This window comes from Ictidomys tridecemlineatus, chromosome 6, assembly GCF_052094955.1.
Source record: "Ictidomys tridecemlineatus isolate mIctTri1 chromosome 6, mIctTri1.hap1, whole genome shotgun sequence".
NCBI classification, from domain to species: domain Eukaryota; kingdom Metazoa; phylum Chordata; class Mammalia; order Rodentia; family Sciuridae; genus Ictidomys; species Ictidomys tridecemlineatus.
Window position 1 is genome coordinate 87,191,443 of NC_135482.1, and position 26,721 is coordinate 87,218,163.

Consider the following 26,721-nt stretch of genomic DNA (forward strand, 5'->3'; position numbering starts at 1 on the left):
TGCTTCTGTTGATACTCAGGGGCACTGACTTGGAAACTTCCTCTAAAGTTTTGGCTGTATGTAAGTCTCAGGTAAGCTTCCCTCTGCTGTTTCTGGCCTAAGGTATAGTGTCTACATACTAATATTTCTCGTTTCATCTTTTAAGCAATCCAGGTGCAATGTGGGCATGGGAATGGAACATCAAGTTGTAGACCTCCCTTCCCTCTGTGGAGACTCATGCTGTGTTTAAAAAACATTTTTTTCTTAAATTGATTTTATTTTTTAAATACATGACAGTGGAATGCATCACAATTCTTATTACACATATAGAGCACAATTTTTCCTATTTCTGTTGCATATAAAGTATTTTCACACTAATTCAAGACTTCATACATGTATTTTGGATAATGATGTCCACCACATTTCACCATCATTGCTAACCCCCTGTCCCCTCTCTTCCCCTCCCACCCCTCTGCCCTATCTAGAGTTCATCTGTTTCTCCCATGCTCCCCCTCCCTACCCCACTATGAGTCAGATACCTTATATCAGAGAAAACATTTGGCATTTATCTTTTGGGGATTGGTTAACTTCACTTAGCATTATCTTCTCCAACTCCATTTATTTATTGCTTTTATTGCTGAGTAACATTTCATTGTGTATATATGCCACATTTTTTTTATCCATTCCTCTATTGAAGGGCATCTAGGTTGGTTCCACAGGTTAGCTATTGTGAATTGTGCTGCTATAAACATTGATGTGGCTGTGTCCCTATAGTATGCTGTTTGTAATTGGGTATAAGCCAAAAAGAGGGAAAGCTGGGTCAAATGGTAGTTCCATTCCCAGTTTTCCAAGGAATTTCCATACTGCTTTCCATATTGGCTGCAACAAATTTGCAGTCCCACCAGCAGTGCATTAGTGTACCTTTTCCCCCACATCCTCGCCAACACTTATTCTTGTCTGACTTCATAATAGCTGCCATTCTGACTGGAGTGAGATGATAACTTAGAGTAGTTTTGATTTGCGTTTCTCTTCCTAGGAATTAAACCAGAGACTCTGCATCTAATAGAAGAAAAAATAGGTCCTAATCTTCATCATGTGGAATAAGGCCCCAACTTCCTTAGTAAGACTCCTATAGCACAAGAATTAAAACCAAGAATCAATAAATGGGATGGACTCAAACTTAAAAACATTTTTTTTTCTTTCCAGAAACTCTGTGTTCTTTAGTGGGAGAGGCTCTCACCATGCTTTCCTCTGATCTAATGCTGGAAGCAAAGGTCAGTGTTCTATTTCTGTAAGTTGATTGATTACCCTTATATTTTAATACATATATTCATTCTACTTTTCTAATAATGCCTACAATTTGTCAGTGTTTCCATCATCTTTTCAAAGAGTTTAAGAAATGTAGCATAATTTATCTTTTTGATATCCTCTGAATCCTTCTTCCACATATTTTTTGTCATTGAGTATATTAATGCCATATAGTTTTTTATTTATTCTGTTGTTTTAAATTTACTTTTTATAAATAATACACATACAAATAATCAAATAATTTTATAAGACTTACAATCAAAATAACACTGTTTCCACTTTCCAAATTCCTCTTCATATGAGTCAACTATTTCTACATTTTTCACAATTTCTGCTGATATAACAACAACAACAACAACAACAAAAAGACCCCCCAAAATTAGATGGCCTTCTTTTTTTAATTTCCTTCCTTCTATGGAAGATGTGACTTTCTAAAATAGTCCATTCTGCATATTTTCATGTACACATAAAAACACACACAGAACTTCTTTTGATGTATTCCAATGATGTCTAGTATAATTTTGATTAAATCAGTATTTGATATTTATACAGTTTCACTCAATTTGGATCTCTTATTTCTCAAATCCAATGACATCATTTTTTTGATTTATTCTTTCATATCTGTGATGAATCTTTCCAGTGCATATTGAAAATGTGGGATCCCTTGTTCAAATTCTGGATAGGAATAGCATACTATTAAACAAAAGCACAGGGTCCTTCTAATCATGAGGACCTTGCTGAACCCACGGTACTGGTGACTGCATAGGTTGCATACCCATGAAGCTGGCTCTGTTCTTAGGTTTGCAGAATTATAATCTAAAAAAGTATCTACCCCAATACTATTTCTACCGAGGGAACAAATAATAGAAATGTGAATTGAAACAATATTTTGGGGGAGGAGATGATTTACTGTGTTTGTTGTACCCATGTTTCTACATCTATGTATGTCACTTTTCAATATTGCTTTAATTGTGACACATAATGAACACAGTGTGATAAAAGAGCAGGATAGATAAACTGACTGATGGAACTGGGATTTTGGTATACAGTTGTGGTGGTGTGAGATATCAGCGGGGAAAAGAGAGATTGTCCAATAAATGGAGATGGAAAAAAAATGCATCTCCACATGGAAAGAGGTAATAATGATGAATTAAAGACTTACATATCCAAACAAAATTTTAAAATATCTTTTATAAAATGGAGGTTTTATTTTAAAAAATCTTTGAGTAGGTATAATTTCTTAAACAAGTCACAGATAAGCTTTGGCTATAAAACTTGAAAATTTTACTATAGTGAAAGGAAACACTTTGGGCTATATTAAAAGCCAACCTGAAGAATCAAATGACAAATAACAAAGTTGGAGAAAATATTTTTAATATCCACAACATAATCAATAATATTATACAAAATAATATTCCTTTCATGAAAGGAAGACAAGTAACCCAATAGAAAAATAGATAAGAGGAATGAGCAGACATATTAAAGAAGAACAAATACATATATGAAATAAAAATAGGAAAACTGCAATCTCTTTTGTAGTCAGAAATACAGTTAAAACATTGTGACTTTGTTTTATGTCCATCTTTTTGAGAAAAAGTCTGAAAATACCATTGCATAAACAAAAAAACCCTCTATGCATTGCTGCTGAGAGGTTAGCTTCTAATTGGTTTAGCTACTAGAAAACAGTTTGGATTTACATCCCCAAGTTGAACTCTTACATACTCTCTGATATACCATTCATGTATAAATCTATTCCCCAAATAAAGTTTTTTTTTGTTTTGTTTTGTTGTTGTTGTTGTTTGCAATTGAACAAAACAAACCGAATGCTCATCAAAGAGAGTGGATGATTAAACTGTGGTGACTCAACTCAGCCAGTGGAATTTTATATAGCACTAATAAAAAGTGGATTAATTATAACAATAAATTTTTAAAAATTAAAGTTTCCTCAAATTGTATATAGCCTGGAACTCTATAAAATTTAAAGCAGTTAAATATACTCATACATGCACTTACATTCTTTCTGAGTGTACATAAATACAAACCAAAACTATGTAAAACTGGAATAAAGGGAATGATGACCTAAAGTTAACTGATGAAAACAGATTAGGTGGGTGGTTACTTGACTAGAGGAGACAGAGGATGGACAAACCAAATGGTTAGATGTAATTTATTGACCAAGTTCTAAATTTTATAAATAAAATACCATGCATGAACTATAATGAGTACAAATTGTGATCCAAGGATTATGATTAATCCAATTCTATGTTCCTGAAATCCACAAAATAATATCTTCTCCAAATGAGGATTTCCTAAAACACATTTTAAAAATAGAACATGAAAAAAATATGAGACTTCACCTGACTAGTCAGTGTTCAATAGGAGGAAAGAACTTGTGTAATGGGATGAAGAGAACACACACAATGTGTTTGATGTTTACAGCGATATAAGCAGTATGTGCAGGTTCTGAAGGAAGCTTGTGTACTGTACAACTCACAGATGTGGTAGTGATCTCAGAAGTTGTTTGTAAGGATGAGACCTGTAACGGTATCATGATCCACACATGAATTCAGGCCAGTACTTTCACATTGGTACTCATCCTTTACTTATAAGTCCCAGTTTTTAATATAGCCTCTAAGATTCTACCACAAGTGGCCACTACTGCTACCAAAAGCATTGTTGTACAGCAGGGGTCAGCAAACACTCTTCTGAAAAGGGCTACATAGTAAATATTTTAGTCTTTTTTAAAGAAATTTTTATTGATGCATTATAATTACACATATAATGGGATTCATGCAACATAATTTGATCAATTTCATTCTCCAGTACTCTCCTTTCCCTCCTCCCCCCGCCCCAGATCTCCTTCTTCTTCCAACTGTTCAACTCTGTGTATAGTCGTGAAATAGCCATAAACAAAATTTAAATGGTTGAATGTGGCTGTGTTTCAATAAAACTTTTAACTGCAAAAACAGGTGCCAGGCCAGATTTGGCTCTATTTTATACTATCCATCCATTGATTGACATGATTCCTGTTTTATTCTATTCATCCAAAGTTGTTCTCTATACCTAATACTGGAAGGATAAGAATACAACATGCTTGCCAGCATAGTGCCAGGGTCTTCAGCACATAAACCTGGGGTTTAGAAGTGGTCCCATCTTCTAATAATATGAGAAGGAACAGAGCCCCATGATCCACACAAGGAATTATTATCAAGTGATATTATCTTCTTTGTGAGCAAATTTGAGATAAGGATTTGAGGGAAAATAAACAATAAAAAGATTTGAAAGAAAGAGACTCAGTTTTCTTTGAGGAGTGGGATTTAGGAGTGCTTTTAGAACCTAGGGTACATTTCGGAGTGTGGTGTACAGACCCTGTCTGTGTACATTTTTACTGCTTTTGTATTTATAAGTTTTAACCAGTTTGAAAACAGTAATAGCCTTTATTTTACCAGTTATTAACTCAGAAGTTCTTTTAGGTAAGTTTTGGAGGCCTTTGGTGGTCTTTGAGCATGACTTTCTTCACTCTGTTTTTTAGGATGAATAACAAGCCCACTTTTGCAGAGACTATACTCTGGTTTATAAAAACACTTGCATGCGTGTGTATACACACTCACGCACATGCACACACACAAACACACACGACTGCACATGTTCTTAAAAGGGTAGCCTAATAGTCTTCGTAGCCTGCTCCCTTGGTTCACATGCATACATGATACTGACAGAGGTGTATACACACATCTTTGGGTATGCCATTGTATGTGGTAAGATAGTATTGTAAGAAATCACATTAAATATTGGGAACAGAGCAAGAGTCAACAGTGACATGTTAAAGGATTCTTTGTTACACTGTCCTGAGGAAGGGATGATGACCTTGGGTAAACATTTATTCAAAGAGGAAGCATTGTTTCTGATTAAGAAAAAAAAAAGTGGTAGTTGATAGAAACTAAGTAACAGGAGAAGAACTCATTTTTATAACCAATGGACAATTGTCAGTATTTTTAAAATGATTTCAAGATGGTTATTAAATTCATTAGTTATACAATAAAAGTTGTTTTCAGTGCGTTTTGGGTAAGCCCGTTGTAGTCAGGGGAAAATACTTGTCAGAATGACTGAGGCACTAGAAAAAATAATCTGGGGCCCTAACTACTGGGAACCCTTGGAGTTGTCACAGAATTTTCTAGTCATTTCCCTAACAGAAAGCCTTCTGAAAAAATTTTGTCAATAAATCCTTGAGGTATCTCCCAAATATATTCTGAATGCATGCAGATCTCTTTGTCACCAGTGCCGCAACCCTTTTCCAAGCCATTGACAATTTATTTCCTGGACCTTTCCAGTAGCTTTCTGGCTTTGTACTTCCTTCTGTTAGCCTGCCCTTTCTCTACCTGGCACAATGTACACACGAATTTGGTGTAGTCATTTTCCTGCTTCACACTGTCTGTGGGCTTCTCATTTCCATAAGAGGACAGTCTAAACTCCTTACTGGATTAAGTTTTGTGTTGTATCTGGCTCTACTCAGTGCTCCAACTTGTTCCCTTTCCCCTCAGTGAGTAGAGCTCACCCTTCTGCACCTACACTAACAAATATGTAATGCTAGTTTTCTTCTGCCCTGGGGATTTTGTACTTGCTGTTCTCTCAGCTTGGGTGGCTTTGTCTCTAGATACTACACAGTTTCTCCTTGTTACACTTTGAGTTTCCATTTGAGCTTTATCTCCTCAGAGCTTGTCAAGACCATTCCCCCAAAACATAGACCCTTGGCTGCTTTGATTCCCATCATTCCATTTGGTTTTCTTTAGGGTATTTTTGCCTTCCTGAAGTTATTTTTGTTAAATTGAATGACCCTGAGGGAAGATGAAATGGGGAAAGGGGTAGGCAGCAATGGAGATGTCAGATGTGGGGCAGGGGTACTTCTGGACAGAGACAATGTGATATGTCTTCTTTTATAAAAAGATGGACTATATAATCTAATACCATAGTTTTAAAGGACTATGGTTCTCCAAGGCTTTGAATATTCTAAGAATTTATAAAAATTACAACAAAAGCAAGGAAGAGAGCATACAGTTCTCTGTTAAATTATTTTAAGACTCCCACTTGTTTGCTGATTAAAGGTCAACTACAAAGAGTTACCTTAGTCAAATGTTATGAAGGTGGACTTACCCTACTCTTCTGCTTACCAGCTATGTGATCTTAGGGCTGTTAAAACCTCTCTGTATTTCTGTATCCTCATTTGTAAAAGTGGGATAATTAAAAGTAGCCATCTATTTGTAAATTTTGGGGGGAATGAAAATATGTAATTAATATACCTATGTTACTGGATTGGCCTGTGGCACATAAAAAAATACTTATGAATATCTTCTGTTATGCTTTAGATCTAGGAATTTCTCCTAAAAGCTCCTGTTTAGAAGGTATGATCTCCAAAGCATCAAAATTAGAGGTGGGGCTTTGAGGCAGTGATTAGAGCTCTGACTTTATTAGTAGATTAATCCATTTGATGATTTAATAATTTGAATGGACTACTGAATGGTAACTGTAGGCATGTAGATTGGCTGAGAGAGGGGGTCTTGTATTATATCCAGCCCCTCCCCCCTTTCCCAACCACCATGAGCACAGCAGTTTTCTCTGCTGCCTTCTTCTACCACAGCATCCTGCCTCACTTCAGGCCTGAGTGATGGAGTTGGACAACCATGGACTGACACCACTGAAATTGAGCCCAAATAAACTTTTCTTCCTTTAAGGTGTTCTCTTTAGGTATTTTTGTCACAGTAATGAAAAGCTGACAAACACATATATCTATTATTACCAGAGCATAGAAAGCAATGCTATCCCTTAGTTTCTCTTAAGAGAAGTGAGAGATTGGAATTTCTATTTCTTCTCTGGATGAAGTGATAGGAGGGATCAAGGACTTTTGAAGGAATTTCCCGATTTTGTTCACAAAGCTTCATGATGGACAGTCAGTTTTGTGTTTCTTCTTCTGGAAACAATGAAAGAACCACACCAGCTGTTGCTGAGGAGTGGTGCAAGTATGTCATGTCCACTTCTCAATTGTGCCAGGGCAGTAGGATAGGTTACAGAAAAGCAAAATAAATAAATAAAATGAAATAAAGTATCCAGGGATGGCATGTGACACATATGATTTATTGGGGAAAGCTTGCAAGAATCAGTGACTGCTTCAAGAAGAGATCAGTGACAATGGGCCGAACAGATAGCACTGCCATCCCTCACTGTTTTTTTGCCGAGTAGCGCCTCCTCTCCTCACCGTGTTTTATCCAGTGGCAGCACAGTGCCCACAGACCCGCCTCTATCACCTCTGAGGAAGAGGTTTTATATGGTAGACTTCAAAAGCAGTGATGTCATTAGAATGAGCTTTCTTTGTTTTCTTGCATGATCGGCATCCTGAGAAGCAACTTTCTTAATGTATGCAAGAAAATAGCTTTCCATAGATAACACTAGTTTACCCTAGTTCCCAGTGTGCAAAAAGAGAAAGCCGGTGTCCTTCAAGATAATAAGTATCTGGACGTTGTTCCCTTAACTAGGCTACGTTTTTGGGAATGAAAAGGGGGCATTCAGGAACATGGTGTTTTACTGTCCCTTTTTCTTTAGGGATGATAAGAAGTAACATCTGAGGAATAATAACAGGACTGTAGAAAATGTTCTGATTTGATTAATAGACACACATACCCCACTCCCATAGCATCTAAATGAATTCATTAAATAGATGTAGCAAAGTAAAATAATTACATCTTATTATTTTTTTTGTTGACTTGTTTATTTTCTTTCTTTCTTCAATCAGAACAGAAAAAAATCATAAGAAGGAATCTAGACTGTTTTAGTTATTATAATATCTCTAGTACCTAGAAAAGTATTTGGCACAGAATAGGCACTCAATTGGTGTTTGTTGAATGAATAATCTTACCAAACCTTCCAGGTAGAAGTCACAAATATCCCCTGGTATAAATTTAAAAACGGAGACTAATTATCTTGTCCAAGATCACAAGTAGTCACTGCTGGAGCTGGGTTCAACCAGTGCTTTTAAATATCCTATAACATTATATTACATTTCCCTTTGAAGATATCAATCCAACTGTCACTTTCATTGTACCCTAAATTCCTCTCAGATATGAATAGCTCATTACTTGACACAACCCCTAGTCTTTCACTCATCCAAATCCCACTAGCAAATTGGTGATGGAATAATCTGTAAATACTGTTTTTTTCCTCATATCATTCTACTGTTTAAAAATGTCAGTATTATCCTGTGGAAATGAATAGTTCTGCCTATATCAACTCTATGCTTCCATATTTATTCCTGTTTTGATATTATCATTCCTGGTTATTCAGCTACACTGAACAATCTCTCTCAATATACACATATCTTAATTTGCTAAAAGAGTCATTTTTTTTAATTCAAGAGAGTTGTTAAAGTCTTCTTAATCACAAAATTTAAAAAATGAAGTCAGCAAAGTTAAGTAGGCTTTCAACAAGTAATAGTTGGAACAAAATCCACATAAGAGTTAACTTAAAAACAAAACAAAACAAAACAAAAAAAAAAAAAAAAGGAAACAGTAAGGAGGAGCCTCTGGCTCCAAGTGACTGATCTTGGGACCCGTTTCCAAGATTATAACCTGCTTTACGCAACTCTTAGAGCCAAAGAAACTTTACCAAAGGATTAAAACTTATGTAAACAAAGATCCCTTTATTTACAACTCTGCTTCTGCTTCTCTCAAGACCAAGAAGCTCCAGCTTACATATCTGCAGTACTTTATTTGTACTGATTACACTGTAATTTTTTTAAGAATTTGCTGACCTTACAAAATAGAAGAAACAGTGAGTGAAGGTACTGGTGCATGTTAAGGTAAAAGTTGTTCATTTACTTGGGTTGTTGTGGGTTGCAATCCTGTCACTTTTGCTTAGAAAAAAGTAAGGTAGATTAATATATAGCTAAAAATTGAAGATTCTTTGGGTTTTCTGATTATATTGTCTATATATTCCTGATAGCAATGGCAACTCTATTTAATTCAGAATTTACTTCATGCAGTAATAACAATAATAATGTTAGTACAGAAATATAAAGATAGATACTTTTAGTTTTTAAATATGTAGTTACAATTGGGTTGGAGTATTAGAAGTGAGTCTAAATGATTCTGGATAACATTCCTACTTTGTCACTGGCCTGAAAAGACCCCCTTTGTTTGTTCCTTACTTCCTCATTTATCTTTCAAACTCTGATCAAGTGCACTTTCTTCACACACCTGTCGTTCCCCTTTGAAATCCTAATGCATTAGTTATCTATTCTGTATGTTTATACACACTTCATTGGAGTTTTCATTCAAAATTAAAAAATGAGAACGTAGTTATTTTTTTAAAAAACCAATAATATGAAGGCATAAAAATGTGGTGCATATCTTTTTATATTTTTTCTATACTCCTTCAAAACACATATGAAACAAATATATGTAGTTGTACACATATGTTCCTCTCTACTTTTATTCACAGTCATAGGATCATCATTATACACATGTCTTGTTGCTACATTTACTTAATTCTGTCCTATGGAAATCTCTTTAGGTCAATATGTATACCTAAATCATCCCTGGTCAATTTGTCCTTAGAGAAAAACACCCATTTCTGCTGAATATATTTCTAAAAGGAGAATCACAGAAGCACTATCTGCTGCAATTCATGATTCCACTCTGCTATTTTGATGATTCAAAATTACATTTGCTTGGCAACTAATAAGATTTAACATCTTTTATAAAAATATTTTCATTCATGTGTATTTTTCCCCTTTACAAAGCCCAGTTCATATATGTTAGTCATATTTGTTTTTTTTTTATTTTGCTTTTCAATTTGTAAGGCCTTTTCACATTAGAATTATAAACATTGTCTTACGTATATATTGAAAGCATTTTTTCCATGACTTTGTAAAATTCTATTTATGTTTTTGTTGCCTTTATGTATCATATATTACTATACAGTAGACTGTAAACTTTACTCCACTAAAGTTTCTTAGATGTACTTTATTTTTTCTGTTTTAGTCTTTTGAAAGACTCATTGTGCCATTTTTCTAATTTTTAAAACATATTTTTAGATTCTTTAAAGTCTTCAATCCCTTACCCTTTCTGTTTTTGAATATGGTGCCAGGAAGGAATATCACTATTTTTTTCCCTTGCTAGATGGAGATCAAGTTATGATATTAAGATCATTTATTGAATTAAGCTAGTGAACTATTCACTAGTTCCTAGTGAACTATTATTATTTATCATATATTATATTTTCATTTATAGTGATCCCAGTTATGAACTTAGTTTTGTGTCAACAACTTGTTTGTCTGTTGTGCTCATAACATGCTGTTTGTTTTATTTAGATTAGTGTCACAGAAATTTTAATATCTTTTATGTAGGTAGTACCTAACATCTTTTTCAGTTAGGTAATTTAGTATGTTTGTAAAAATTTTACATATTGTTTTAAAAAATTTACATATTCATTCTTTCATGTAAAATTTAAAATATTATTTAATTTTAAAGGAAACACCACATTAAAGCCAATTATGATTAAAATTATACTCATTATTTATATTTATTTAAGAAAGATAAAGATTTTAGTATTTTTTGGTACCCTAAGCATGGAAAATGTAAAATTTTTTCAGAGTGTTCATCAATATAAAATTTTGTATTCTTTTTTATATAATCATTGTACTTTTTTTTCAGTTTTCCAAGATGTTTTATAGTTTGATTATTATTGTGAATGGGATTTTATTTTAATTTCCTTATGATACTAACTTTAGTTTTGTATATTTATTTTTTGTCATGTCATTGTGTTAAATCCTTTTCTGAGCTATAATATACAAATAGTTTTGTGTTTTACAAATATGAGTAATCACCTGCATTTTGAGAAATTTTGTTTTTTAATTTATAATGCATGTTTCTTTTATTTTCTTGTCCTAATTAGCTGAAAATACCAAAACAGTGTTACATAATAATTATATTGGCAGGCAAATCTTTATTTACTCCTGTTTTTAATGGGACTGGATTACTTATTTCACAGGACATTTATGGTCTTAGTAAATTTTCTGCTATATTACCACCATCATCTTCCTCCCAAGATGGAAGTAATTTCTAGAATATTAGTAGAGGAATTGTTATTTGATGTGAACCAATAATCTTAGCCAGTAAATATCAGGAGCTTGAATGTACATCTCACTTTCAGATATTAGAAATATCTAAATATCTTAAGAAAAAAGTATTGTGTTATACATGCCTCTTGCTGGGACAATTTAATGTTCCCCAGGAACAGTGTTCTAAGCACTTTTTATCCTTTGTTCAGAATTGAACTTATAGAGGTATCCAAAGCACTGTGTTCAGGTGTTCAGGGACAGTTTGCTATAGTTGTAGATTGTTTCCCTGAAGGAAGGTCACAATAATTTGTGTTTTTACTGAGTCACTAAGACAAACTAATCAAAAAGGGAAGGAAAATTCCTGTAGATTCACTCAGAAGTGCTTCACAAGCTCCTGAGGATTGCTTCACTGAGTTTTGAAGCATTGTTTTATGCAGAAGGCTCTGCTTCTCCCTTGAAATGGACTAGCAACTGATCTGGAGAGAGGCTACCACCATATAGAAACCCTAGACTTGTCTTTTTCTGTGATCATAGAGCAACTATTGAGCTATGGCTGTGTTCTATTTATTGCTTCATAGATATGAGTTTCATTATCAGTTACTATTATTTTAAATTCAACTTTTAAAATATTTATTTAAAATATTTATTTTTTAAAAGTTTTTATAGTTGAACAAAATACCTTTATTTTATTTATTTATTTTTTATGTAGTTCTGAGGATCAAACCCAGGGCCTCACAGGTGCTAGGTGAGTGCTCTACCACTGAGCCACAACCCCAGCCCCAGTTAGTCTTATTTTAAAGATGTAAGCACTAAGAAATACTGTTACCATGAAGAGGTAGTAGAGGGAAGGAGTTTTATTATAGTAATGTTATTTGGTTATTTGAACTCTTCCTAGTTGTATGTCAAAAATCAAATAATAATCAAAATCAAATGAAAAATCAACAATAATCAAAAATTACTGTTGATTACAACTTTGCTTTCCATTCAAGTTCATTGAAAGTCATCAAAATTCTTACAGAATTTGTAAGTCACTAGAATCATTCACTTTGTGAGTTTCTAAAAAATTCCTATCAATTTTATATAGACTTATAAAAGTATTACATCATATCTATTTCTCTTTTACTTATTGACACCTCATTTTTGAGGTTACACTTAGATGACACTAGCTATAAAACACAGCATTGAACTGGACATCTTCTATTGCAGGATTTGTTTCTATAAACTGAACAAAGATGTATTATCTTTTGCTAAATTTTAATTTTTTAATCTGGCTGATCTCTAAAAGCTTTAAAAGATCTTGACAGGTGGACAGAGAAATAGCTTTTTGAAAATGTTATATGTAGATTCAATAGAAATTTCTTGTGGTTAAAAATGGTTGTGTTTCTAATTATGCATTTAATAGAATTTATGAGTCTATCATCCTCTGAATAGGAGCAATTTATTCTAAATAAAGTAAACTTGTTTTATAAGACTGTCTTTTGAAACTTTTCTGTTCTTCACGTGTATGCACTTGGCTACTAGTGCATAGGAAAATTATGGAAAGCCTGATCTCCTGAGATTCTTCTCCTAAAGAATAAATTCTTTGATAATAGGGGAGAATGAAATGTACAATAGTGACATTTAGGATAGGTGAAAGGTAAGCCTTTCTTATATAATGTTAGAAAAGGAAATTATACAAGAGATGGTTGGAAAGAAAGATTAGCATGATGCCTAAACCGCAGATATATTTTCAGGTAGATTAGTTTTACAAGAGTCTGTGTGGGTGACAAAGAATAGAAAATAGATTATCTTATTCATGCCCATGTACTCACTGGGAAATTTTATGCATCCAAAATATTTCCTTACCTTGGTTTGGAGAACACTGTTCTAGACCATGAACTTGCAAAAAGATGAGTAAAAACAGGTTTTATGAAAATGTTCATTGTTAGCATGTCTAATAAGTTGTTCTGGTAGAGAGATCCTTTGGAAATAAAAGGGAAATATCTTGGAGAGAGTTGTGTTGTGAGTCCCACTCCATCTCCATGACGGAGAGGTAGGGGATTTTCTCCTGACCTTGAGCTTAATGAGCATGACTTTAAGTAGTTTGTTTTGAGTGCTTTATATTTGTCCTCCACAGATTGAGGGACACAGGGGACTAATGTCTGATTCATGCTTAAGAAATATAAACAAAACTAGCTGACTCCATCTGTCAGGTGAACCAAGGAGGACTATATTTTAAGAAGGAGCTATATTCAGTGAACACTGGGTTAACCAGCAGTAATTTAATATTTTCTTAGATCTCAGTGGGTCATATGGAGCAGTGATGAGACCTTAGTAAAAAGAGTGTAAAGGTGTATGTTGCATAGCTAAAGTTGCAGGGAGAAATTGTATAGGACCAGTCAGGAGATGCATTTACCATGATTCTTCAGGTGACAGATGATGAATGAGGGGTGAGATCTCCAAAGAATCCACACAAGTAGCCACAAGAGAAAGATACACACACACACACACACACACACACACACACACACACACACACACACAAAGAGAGAGAGAGAGAGAGAGAGAGAGAGAGAGAGAGAGAGAGATTGATTTAAATAATCTTCCCTGGCTGAGTTAGACAAGGATGACATTTCCTGCTTCATTAAACCCTCCCCCATAAGTTGCAACTCTGGAGGAGATAGAACAGCTTTGTTCCCTTGTGGGGGAGGAACTCATGACGAAGAATGAGAAAAATCGGATGGAGAATAAAGAAACAACCTTGACCCTCGTTGCCAAGTGCAGTCTTTGGAGCTACTGTAGGGAGACAGAAGGAGCTTTAATTTCAATAAAGTGCAAAGTAAACTAGATACATTAATCCAGAATTGAGCCTAATTTTGGAGTACTGAAAGTGACCACAGGGCTGTTTTCTCTTGAAAGTCAACATAAAGTAGTGTGGCATGTCTGAGATTCCATTTCATTTTAGAAAAAGAACTGGCCCTATAAAATGAATTTGATATGCAGTGGCGGAAGAAGAATAAGGCTATTTTCTAATATCACCACATAAATCCCATTTGTTCAAGGTGGTTGCACTTGCAATCCATTTCTAATGTAAATACTGCTTGGAGCACAAAAGTGGATTATTTCAACTTTAAAGCATTTTTAAATAACACATCTCTTTTAGAGATTATGTTTTTTCCTTCCTGCAATTCTTCCTTCACTTCAGCATCCCATTTCTGGTTTTCTAGCTTATAAGTAAATATTTTGCAGTTCCACCTAAAGGCTTTTTAATGAAGCATGGGTATAGACTTGGCTTCAGAGCCATGGGTAAGGACAGGCAAAACATTTGAGTCAAATTTGGGCTACTCTATATTTTTAAAGTAGAACTTATTGTTTATAATAATGATACTCAAAATCTTTCAAAAGTCATTTATTTATTATAAGACAGGTAATACATGGGATTATATGTCCTACAATTGAAATTAGGATAGAAAGTGGAAAATGTCTTTGGGACTTCTTATTATAGCTACTTAGAGAAAGAGCAAAGACAAGACAGAGCTCAAGTTGACAAAATTTTCAGTTATTTTGCCTAGCAGAAGGAGCTGCCAATTATTAAAACTTATAATATTCCAGATTCTCTGAGAAGCACTTGACATCATTTATCTAATTTTTAAAATTACTTGTCACCTGTATATTTAATAATTTGGGGATTTGACAAGAGATTTAGATACCTCTTGTTTGGGTCAGTTCTAGGAACCCAAGGAGATCTTCCTAGATAATTCCTTTAGCAATCCCTAAAGCATTAGGGATATTTAGGTTATTTGGGCATATGTTGTGTCAATTTTTGCATGCCCCTTGATATTGTACATTTCTTTACATGATTAAAAATTTCTATAAAGGGCTGGGGATGTGGCTCAAGCGGTAGCGTGCTCGCCTGGCATGCACATGGCCCAGGTTCGATCCTCAGCACCACATACAAACAAAGATGTTGTGTCTGTCGAAAACTAAAAAATAAAAGTGAAAAATTCTCAAAAAAATTCTATAAAACTCTAATTACACATTGTTTGATAATATGTGCACCAATATTCATTGATATTACACATAGTTCACCAATATTTTTCGTCTTGCACATTATACAATTTTTTATAGTAATAACCTGTGATTTCACCCACTTTTTAAAGAATATGATAATCCTGTTGCATCCAATATGCAACAGGATAAGTTTTACTTATGTTTTAACATGGAAAAAATAGCGTATGAAGAAATGCTTTGAAAAACCAATAGAAAGACCTCATTTGGAACAAAGGAACTGACCAGATCCTTCACAGAAGAAATAAGATTGATCAACAAATATATGAAAAAATATTCAACACCCCTAGCAATTAGAGAAATGCAAATTAAAAGTACACCAAGATTTCATCTTACTCTAGTCAGAATGGCATTTATCAAGAATATAAGTAACAATAAATGGTGAGGATGTGGGGAAAAAGGTACACCCATACATTGCTGGTGGGACTGAAAATTGGTGCAATCATTCTGGAAAGCAGTGTGGAGATTCCTCAGAAAACGTGGAATGGAGCCACCATTTTACCTAGTTTTCCCACTCCTCTGTATATACCCAAAGGACTTAAAATTGGCATACTATAGTGATGTGACCACATCAATGTTTATAGCAGGTCAATTTATAATAGCTAAGCTATGCAACCAACTTAGGTGCCCTTCAACAGATGAATGGATAAAAAAAAAGTATGGTACATATACGCAATGGACTATTACTCAGCCATACAGAAGAATGAAATTATAGCATTTGCCTATAAATGAATGGAACTGGAGACTATCATGCTAAGTGAAATAAGACAATTGCAAAAAACAAGCAAACAAACAAACAAAAAACCCAAGGGCCAAATGGTTTCTCTGATATGTGGATGCTAACTCTAAAAGGGGGTGGGATTTGGGAGAATAGTTCACTGGATTAGACAAAAGGGAATGAAGGGAAGCGGGGATAGGAATAGGAAATACAGTAGAATGAATTGGACATAACTTTTCTATGCTCATATATGAATACATGACTAGTGTAACTCCATATCATGTACAACCACAAAAATGGGAAATTATGTTCCATATATGTATGATAGACAGAATACATTCTACTGTATAACTAAAAAGAATAAAATTTTTTTGAAAATTAAAAAAAAATTTAAATGAACTTAAAATTGAACAAACAAACAAACATAAATAAAATCGGGATTTTAAAGAAGAAAACAGATTCCTTCTTGTTCCATCCATTTTCTTTCTTTTATCTCCATCTGTATGTGTGTGTGTGTATAATTTCCAGTGGCACTTATGTCATTTCTGATTTATATGCTTCTATTCTTTTTACTATAAATCTTGGTATTTAAAACTCATACTAAATGAAGCTAATTGTTATGGCTAGATAATATCTAAGTTCACTGTGAACTACAATTCCAGAAATACATATTTTCATAAACATATCTTTAATTTTGGTATAATATCTTTTGTTATATTTATGTGAAAAAAGAATCAACTGTTGATATACAAAAGGAAGAGTTCAGAGGTCAGACTGGACTCTGAGTTCTGTGCTCCTGGTGGGACACTGATCACTTGCTAATCTCTAAGCCAATTTGGATACTAGCTTGTTAATAAGACTTACCTGCATAAAATTATGATGACATTTGTGGTTGTTTATAGAGGCTACCTTAAGTTTTAAGATTTATTTCTAGAAAGGGCTAGAAATAAAAAAACTATTTAGGTCATAATCATACCGAACTTTTCTGAAGTGACATTTCAAATAAAAACATATGGTGAAATGTAACCAAAATGATTATGACTATTTTTTAGATCAGTAAAAAATTACTTCCTGATACCTTCCTGTATTACAGATAGAAAAACCATTTATCTCAGATCACTGGTCACAGTGACCAAACTCATTTTTGGTGGTAGAGCAGTACATTATCCATTTGAAGCAATTCAGTTCCTAAACTCAAATCTGTTGAAAGGGCAACATGTACTAGAGATGTGTGAGATATTAAAGAGCCTCAGCACATTATGTCTTAGAACAGCCATTTTTAAGCATTTATTGGATTGTTGTATTATGGTGCTTACAATGAGAAGGCACAAGAGGGTCTTGTCCATATTTCAATGTACTCTAGAAGAAGAATCCTAGTCCTGCAACATTTCACCAGTTGTAGCTATTGGAATCTCCCACACTTCTTGACCCATGGGTTTACTTTTTTCTTATTTGTTACTGAGAAGTATGAGAATCAAGGTGGGGCCAAATGAAAAGTTTGTTGAGTGCATACTTTCTTTTTTTTTTTTGTTAATAATTTCATTGTTTTAGTTAATGCCACAATACCGGAGAATTTCAGTTCATCATAATCAGAGCTAAAATTTACAAAGTGTTTTATTGCCAGTTTTTTTTTACATACTTAGTGCTTTTTCCTGCATTATTTCTTATCATTATATCTCTGTAAGTCACATATTTTTCCATATGTAAATTTGGGAATTGAAACTAAGAGAAGTTAAGAAATATATACCAAGTTTTGCCAATAGTCAGGGTCCTAAAACGTTCCACCTGATTCCCAAAGCACTGTTTTTTCTCACTGTTATCACTGGCCTTACTTACAGTACTTTTCAGTGTCCTGTTGAGTGTTTATTCTTCAACATCTTGACAGGAAATCCTGATTTTACTTTAATATTATGCAAGTTGAATACATTTAGATAGTCAATCTGTGTATAGACAAATACAAATTATAAAGTCAAAATCAGATGAAGCTCTAAAAACTTAGGTTGGATTTCCAGGACTCGAAGGGTGTGCTCCTGTTTCCTAACCTTTTTTACTTAGCAGTGGCATTTCTTGAGGAGGGGTTCTGGAAAAAAAAAAAAAGGGTTCCTAAGCATTCCCCCAGAATCAGTCTGAGGAAGCCTGAGGAAGCTTCAGAGAAACAAATTTGCTTCTATTGTCTTGCTTCTTTCCCTGTATTGTGCCCTCAGCCTTCTCTTCCCCAATCCCCAGGTTAACATTTTAGGATCTTCATGACCAGAGTAGGAAAGGACCTTTAAGTCCCAATCATACTTAGTCATCTGAAAAACTGATTGCAAATGTGTGGGGCCCAAAATCTGACCAGAGGGCTTGTAAGGTAAAAGACTCTTTTATGCATTTATCTTCTCCTCCTTCTCCCTTTGCTTTTCCTTACAGCTCACCTCTACTTTTCTTCCACCATTTTTCTTTTACCAGGTGCCTATCCCATTCCCTTAGAGCTTTGCTCTTAGCTAGATGTTAACTGACTTCAATATTAGTTGATAAAAATTTCTCCCTCAAGAGAGATTTGTCTTTTGGCTAGAGACTCTTGAAACTAAAAAGCCCTTATGATGCACCAGAATGAATTTCAAATGCTGGAGTGTTGTGGGAGTTGATTCTGGACAGGATTTCTGCTCAAGACCTGTTGCTTGATTACATTATTTATATTTATAAAACCAGTGACACATTTTTAATACAATAAAGTTAATTATCACTAATAAGAGCACAATTTTGTCACAGTTATTAGCTGTCCTGACCAGGCTTTTACTATTCAGGCAAGCTCCTACTAATTAATCAGTATGTCAGTTCCAGAAATCCCATATCCATGTATTTATAGGATAATCAGGGAATTATGCCCATAAAGATGAATAAGTAGTGTTTCTGAATCTAAGTGTTCACATTTCTGATGGATTTAGTTTTCCTTTTCATAAAGCCTGTTTATGATTTCGACTTTAAAAGTGTTGATTAATATTTTGTTTGTTATATGTGTGGTAAGATTTCTGGCAACTTAAATTCTATCCTTTTAGAATTTTAGAATTTCCTCCTACTCTCTTAATCTACTTACAAGCCAGGTAAACTCAACTAGATGTGCTGTTTCTGTTTTGTCTGCTATTTCCTTTTAAGGATTTGTGTGCCTCTTACTGATCACAACCTTTGTTCCAAAGAACAAAAATAATGTTTTCACAGGGAAGAGGGTGGATTTTTAGAGGCTGTATCTTGTATGGTTCTGTCAAAATTTTGTAATTCTAGAAGCCATTGTGCAGCCCAAGTGACTTTGCATCATTTGGTTATTGGAGCAGGGAACAAATCCTATTTAGGATGTGGGTAGATTACTGTCATTATTCTATTTCTGTATTTGTTTATTTTTGAATATTTCCTCACATTTTGTATGCACTTATGTTACCTACCTTTATCCTCCTCCCTTTGCAAATCTTCCCATTTCATAACAAAAGGACTCATAGTAATACCACACCTTTCCTTTGTTCCTGAAGTTGTAGTTATCATGGCTAAGATTTCTATCACTGGTGGAACACCAAAAGTATGGCAGGTATTTTGCATATTTTATTTCTATTCTTTAATAAAAGTCTACAATCCCTGTGTAACAAAAAGCACAAGGTGCCATACTCTATCAACCTCATTGCACTGTATTAAATTACTAAGTTATACTAAAGTCCACTTATTCATTTATTTGTTCAATATTCATGGAATACATTTATTCAACCAATATGTACTGAAAACATATTATATGCAAATAATGAACTTAAGTGCTGTGGGAATTACAGAGACAACACATACATTCTTGATTTTGGGTAGTTTACAGGTCAGATGAGGAAATAACATCTGGGCATACAAAACCAAAATAGAAGGTGAAACTGAATTTCTCTGAGGTAGTCTTCAAAATGCAACTGATAAACTAACATTATATAAAAAAATAAGATAAATAGATATTTGATCAGTGACTGAGTGAATGCTTGAAGAAAAATGATATTGGAACAGTTATGCAAATAAAAGTCCATATAAATTCAGAGGAGAGCTGAACAGATCAGAATGCATTCCACAGAGAATGTAGCATTTGAGAGGAAACGGGGTATAGATCCCAGAGATGGGGAAAGGATTTTTCTTTTCAAAAAATTTTTAAATTTGTTCTTTTTAAATACACATTTCAGTAGAATATATTTTGACATATTATACATACATAGAGTATAACTTATTCTAATTAGGATTCCGTTCTTGTGGTTGTATGTGATGTGGAGTTTCACTGGTGATATATTCATGTATGAACACAGGAAAGTTATATCTGATTCGTTCTACTGTCTTTCCTATTCCCATCTCCTCTCCCTTCCCTTCATTCCTCTTTGTCTAATCCAATGAACTTCTGTTCTTCTCCCATCCCAATGTTGTGTGTTAGCATCTACATATCAAAGAGAACATTCAACCTTTGTTTTTTTTTTTTGGTTTGGTTTATTTCATTTAGCATGATAGTCTCTAGTTTCATCCATTTACCTGCAAATGCCATCATTTCATTCTTCTTTATGGCTGAGTAATATTCCATTATGTATATGTACCACATTTTCTTCATCAATTTATCTGTTGAGGGGTGCCTAGATTGATTATATACCTTAGCTACTATGAATTGACCAGCTGTAAGCATTGATGTGGTTGCATTGCTGTAATATTTTAAGTACATTGGGTGTGCCACAAAGGAGTGGGATAACTGGGTAAAAATGTGGTTCCATTCCAAGTTTTCTGAGGAATATCCATACTGTTTTCCAAAGTGGTTGAATCAATTTGCATTCTCAACAGCAATGTATGAATATATCTTTTCCCCAACATCCTTGCCAACATTTATTGTTACTTGTATTCTTGATAATTGCTATTCTGACCAGAGTAAAACAACACTGGGAAAGGATCTTTCTTTTCTTTTCTTTTTTTTTTGGGGGGGTACTGGGTATTGAACTCAGCCCTATTTGTATTTTTAATTTATTTTTAAGTTGTAGATGGGCACAATACCTTTATTTTATGTATTTATTTTTTTGTGGTGCTGAGTATCCAACCTCACACATGCCAGGTGAGCACTCTATGACTGAACCACAAACCCAGCCCCTGGGAAAGTATCTTTCAAATGAGTGAATTGTATGAGCCAGGGCATGAAGGTAATTAACTGTGAGTATGAAATTGATAGTTTAACAAACAAGGGAATCGATAGTGAGACAGATGGAAATGTAGATTGCAGACCTATGGGAGGACCTTGAGGGACTGAGTAAAAGATGTGGGCTGATCCACTCAGCAGTTTCCATTGAAGTTTTCCTAGTTGTATAACAGAACAGAGGAATCAATAGAAAACAGTCTCAATAGCAAACTGAATGTAAAAATCCCACTTGGTTTTGAAAGGGAAAAAGTGCATTACCAGCAGTCTTTCAGTGCTAGAAATTTTAATAAGTGTGTTACATTTTTTCTTCCTCCAACTTTCTCCAGTTGAAACTTAAAAAAAAATAAAAATAAAGCAAAGCAAAACTGTTTTCATACTGGGTAAAGTAAAGATTGTTATTCTTTGTCAGGCTCTGTGGTGCATGCCTATAATCCCGGTGGCTTGGGAGGCTGAGGCAGGAGATTTGCAAATTCAAAGACAGTACCCTTCCTTCCCCCAAATGGTTGTTATTCTCAATTTAAAACAGTTTTTCACATTTTGAATAAATATTTTAGTTCCATTATTCTTTTTGTCTGACCTATTTGTCCAGTTCCAAGACTGGAATGATTTGGCATGGCCCCACATAGGATAAACCACAATGAACTGTGGAAGTAGAAGAAAAATGCTTTTGTTTGAACATGAAGTAGAGAAATGGTCTGGACTCCAGCATCTGGTAAACCTGGGTTTCAATCCTAGATCTATCCTTATTTACTGTGCAACATTTACTGGTAGAAACTAAGGAGTAAAAATGAGCTGAATGGTCCAGCTCATTGTATGATAGGGTATTGTAAGCACTACCAATTATATATATTTATATACTATATATAAAGTACATATAAATGGTACTTAGAAGATAACTATTTTCTTCTAATTGTTATGATTTATTGTTTTGCTAAAAATATTTGTGATTTAGTTTATTCAGCTAAGAAGGAAGAAGACAAGAGTTTTACACACACACACACACACACACACACACACATACCTTATTATATCTTAGGTTGGAGGAAATGGTTAAACATAGAGACTGAGACTATATCTCTGGTACCCACCTTTACCCAATACTAGAACATAGCTTCCATGAGAATGAGGAATTTTGTCTATCTGGTATACTGATGCGTCTCAAGCACTTAAATTCTATCTGGCTCAGCAAACATGGAATGATGCATATTTGGGTTAATACGTTGACTCTACTGCACGCTAGCCATTTGACTTTGTACATATCACTTTGTCTTCTGCCTCAGATTCTTTATTATCTCTACGAATAGGGATAATACTTATTTCATAGACTTATGAGGATTAAGTTAAGGAGTACATGTGAATGAATTTAGAACAGCTTCTGGAAAATATACATAAGCATAGCATAAATATAGCTGTAAGTAGGAGAGTGATGGGTACCAATTGTACCAAGTATGAGCTGTGTTGGGACATTCAGGCATAGAATAGAGTCTCTCTCATTAAAACAATACTTGGTTCTCCCTTATCACCTTCATAAACTCTGCAGTGGATGGGTCGCCTCAGAGAAAGGTGTGGCCCAAAGCCATTCTACTGTGTCAAGATGGTCCTTGTAAGGCATACAAAGGGAACTTTACCCTGCACAAGGAAAAGGGGAAGGAACCAGAATTTATTTCAGGGAAGATTTGCACCCAGAATCCCAGCTATTTTCATCACAGAGATGATCTCATTTAAGCTTCATAGTAACTCTCAGTAATTTATTATTTTTTTTCATGCCACATCTGGGAAAACAGGAGGTTCATAGTAACTTGATTTCTACCCAGATAAGTGTATTTCTTGTTATTAGTAGATGCCCAAGGGGCTTGCATTATAAAGGCTTCCTCTATATGTATAATGAAAGACCCTTATTAAATAATTATCAGATAAGCAGAAGCATTTGTCAAATGTCCAAATATTGGTGTTTCCCCCAAACTGTCTTGTGGCTTTTCACTATTAGACTTATACTTTTAGATGTTTTTTTTTCATTATTCAACTGAAGAATCATACCTGGTCCTGCCCATCACAAAGATCTTGTGATCTAACTTGTAAATTGTAAGATGCATATTTGTATTCTTGTTATTACTTGGTCTTGTTACAGAACTTTAATGGAAAGTGTTTGGATAGTGGAGCATAGCAATCAGTATGCAGAAAATATCTCTAGGTTCATAGAGGAAAAATATGAGTTGCTATATGAGTAACTGTCACAGCACAGTTATTTTTTTTCTTTTTTTCTTTTGAGAGAGAGAGAGAAGAGAGAGAATTTTTTAATATTCATTTTTCAGTTTTTCGGTGGACACAATATTTTAATTTTTTAAAATTTTTATGTGGTGCTGAAGATCAAACCCAGCGCCCCGCGCATGCCAGGCGAGCGCATTACCGCTTGAGCCACATCCCAGCCCCACAGTTATTTTTTAAGAATTTATTTAGAGTTAACCCTAATTCTAGCCACTTTATGTTCTTATGGATATTAATCACAAGCCAAATGAAATACTATTATACTAATTCATATATTGCTCCACTGAAAAGTTATTTAGCTGTATCTGTGTAAAAATTTCATCTTAAAATTTGGGTTTTAACAAGTTATGGAACCATTTCTCTCATGATTGACAGGAGTATTCAGTTTGTCAAAGTCATGTCTGAGCATCATGGATAAATTTCTAGTTTTTTGTGTGTGTTTTTGTTTTTCCTGTTAGAATGTCATAGAACTCGCTATACTTTTTAATATTTCATTACTCTGTTAATAAATGTTTCAAAGCAAAGACATTTCAATCAGTATACATATTTCCAAATAACACAAGTCAAAGAACTGCATGAAAAAGAATGACTTTCTACATGGAAACACCTGAGTCCTCTTGATGGATGACAGTAAGGGTGACCATTGGTGGTCATGTAGTTCCACAGGATCCAACACGGGGAGGTAGGAATTACCATGAACCAATTTCTTCTACATCCTGAGTAAGAAAACAAGATGGTGTGACCAGAACTGGCTTCACTCCAAGATGAGTGGGGAAAAGGAGAAGGAAGGAGAGGAGTAGAACCTTGGTGAAGAGGAGTAGAACCTTGGTGAAGAGGAGTAGAGTAGAACCTTGTTTTTGCTCGTGATCTGACTTATTAACCATTAATTGACTGAGTATACATAAAGAAGTCCAGATGACCTTTTCTCCATCAAGTGAATTAGAAACTCAGAATTGCCGTAGTAGGAAAAAACGGTGAAACTTTCTTAGATTTGATGCACCTGCATACACAGCCTATAAAATTAATAATTAGCTTTTGCATTTTATTTGCTATTTCTGTATTTTGAAAATATTTTATGAAGAGAATAATATGTACTCATAAAAAAATGACTTTTGTAAACTAGTATAGTTTCACCAAATTGATACAAAATTAAACAGTTTCACAGTTTAAGCAATAAGCAAAGATTTAAATTTTATGTGTGAAACTTATGAATTCAATGTATATTATAAATCAATAATAAGAATAAAGGGAAGTCTATTAAGTTATATTATCATTCTTCAAAAGAAAGGTCATTTTTTCTTCAAATAAATTGAGAAACATTACCATTTTCTCCTGCCCCCTCCACCAGAAAACCCATTTTTAGTGAAATTTATTTAATTATATTTTATTATAGAAATGTAAGGCTTTTATTTCAATAATTATTTATGGAATTTAAATATTTAGTTTGTAATGCTATGTTTATTTCATTGGAAGATGAGATTTATTCCATAAAGGGTTTAGTAATTCAAGCCAATGTAAAAAAATATAATTAATATGCTCTGAGATGATACATTTTATGTATATATAGAATATATACATATATAGATTCTGTAGTTCAGCTATTATATTTGGTTATATGGAAAACAATATCTGCCATAAAATGTTAGGTGCTAGCTTCTTCCATAATGTAATGTATTTAGATGGAACAATTGCTCAATCCACTGTTAAGTAAAACATGCTTATGATAAATGTCTAGTCATTTTCAGAAGATAACTAAGCTCTATGCCAGGACTGAAGATGCAAACTTCTCAAGTAACCTCCAGAATGTGTACATAGGATTAAATTTCTTGATTGTACTACAGGAAAATTGTAGAATGGAGAAATAATTAAGTACAATATCCAGGACTGAAGATGCAAACTTCTCAAGTAACCTCCAGAATGTGTACATAGGATTAAATTTCTTGATTGTACTACAGGAAAATTGTAGAATGGAGAAATAATTAAGTTCTAGTCTCTGCTTTAGGTACCTAGCAATGTTGAAGAATGGTGCATCAAATACACCAAGAATATGGCAATAGGATGACATTATATATAGCATTTTAAATAGTAACAATGTAATACTCTCATAAATATATGAAGTAAAATGATGTGAGATAAAGCTGGAAAAGAGGACTTGAGTTAATTTTTGGAGGGACTTCAATGTCAAGCTAAACAATCTCACAAATTGTAATAGATAAGAATAAGCCTCTGGAAACTTTTGTGTTGAAAACTGACACAGTGAGAAATGTGTATTTGGAAACTTTTCCCACTATTTGTGTAAAATATTGTAGAAAAAAACTGGAGGTAAGAGAATGATTGACAGGGTATTTCATTGGTCCTGGCTTTCAGTAAAGAGGGCTAAAGTTGTTTTGATTTGAATGCATGGAACAAGGAATTAGAACAACTGGAGATATTTCCTAGATTTCAAGGTTGAAGTATAGAGGAAGAATGGTTGTGCTATTTTTGTTTGTATGTTTGTTTGAACTGGGTTTTGAGCCTAGGGGCACTTTACTACTGAACTACATTCCCAGCCTTTTGATTATTGTTTATCTTGAAACAGGATCTCACCAAGTTGCTGAGGCTGGCCTCGAATTTGTGATCCTCCTGTTTTATTTTCCCAAGTTGCTAGGATTACAGGTGTGAGCCACCATGCCTGGCTGGTTGTACTATTTTTAAATGTAATGAATAGCTGGCAGGAGAAGCAAGTATGGAAGGCAAGGTGAAAAGTTTGATTTTGGTTTTTATATTATGAGCAGGGCTATAGATTGAAACCATGAAGATTTATTTTTCAGTTATACTGTACGTTTAAACAGATGAATGGGAATACTCTCCACAAAGTTTCTCACGGGGACCCAGCTTTCTCATCAGAACTACTGCAGCAGAGGAAAGAGTAAGACTGAAAAATATATAGGCATTTTACCAATTGAATCAGACCGGAAGTGACACACATCACTCCTGTTCATATCCATTGGCCTTTAGCCCCATGTGAGTGCAAAGGGGATGAGAAGTATGATCTCTTATAGGATATTGGTGAGCAATAATAATGCCCCTTATAGATGCATTGACTATAGGATCAATCTTTCCTTAGCTCTGAGTAGTGTGTGTATGTATGAAAGG

The 26,721-nt window shown here is 34.2% G+C and overlaps 1 protein-coding gene across 7 annotated transcripts in view; it reads left to right on the forward strand.

Annotated features, from left to right (window-relative positions):
- Positions 1 to 8,879: 8,879 nt before the first annotated feature.
- Positions 8,880 to 26,721, forward strand: part of Slco1a2 (solute carrier organic anion transporter family member 1A2) — a 118,988-nt gene continuing 101,146 nt past the window's right edge. For 4 of the 7 annotated variants that reach the window (XM_078015124.1, XM_040280931.2, XM_078015129.1 and 1 more), the window contains exon 1: positions 8,882 to 9,133. The gene's annotated coding sequence lies outside the window, so the exon portion shown is untranslated. Of the gene's footprint in view, positions 9,134 to 26,721 lie in introns of all 7 variants that reach the window. The other 3 variants (XM_078015127.1, XM_078015126.1, XM_078015128.1) reach the window with 2 other exon arrangements.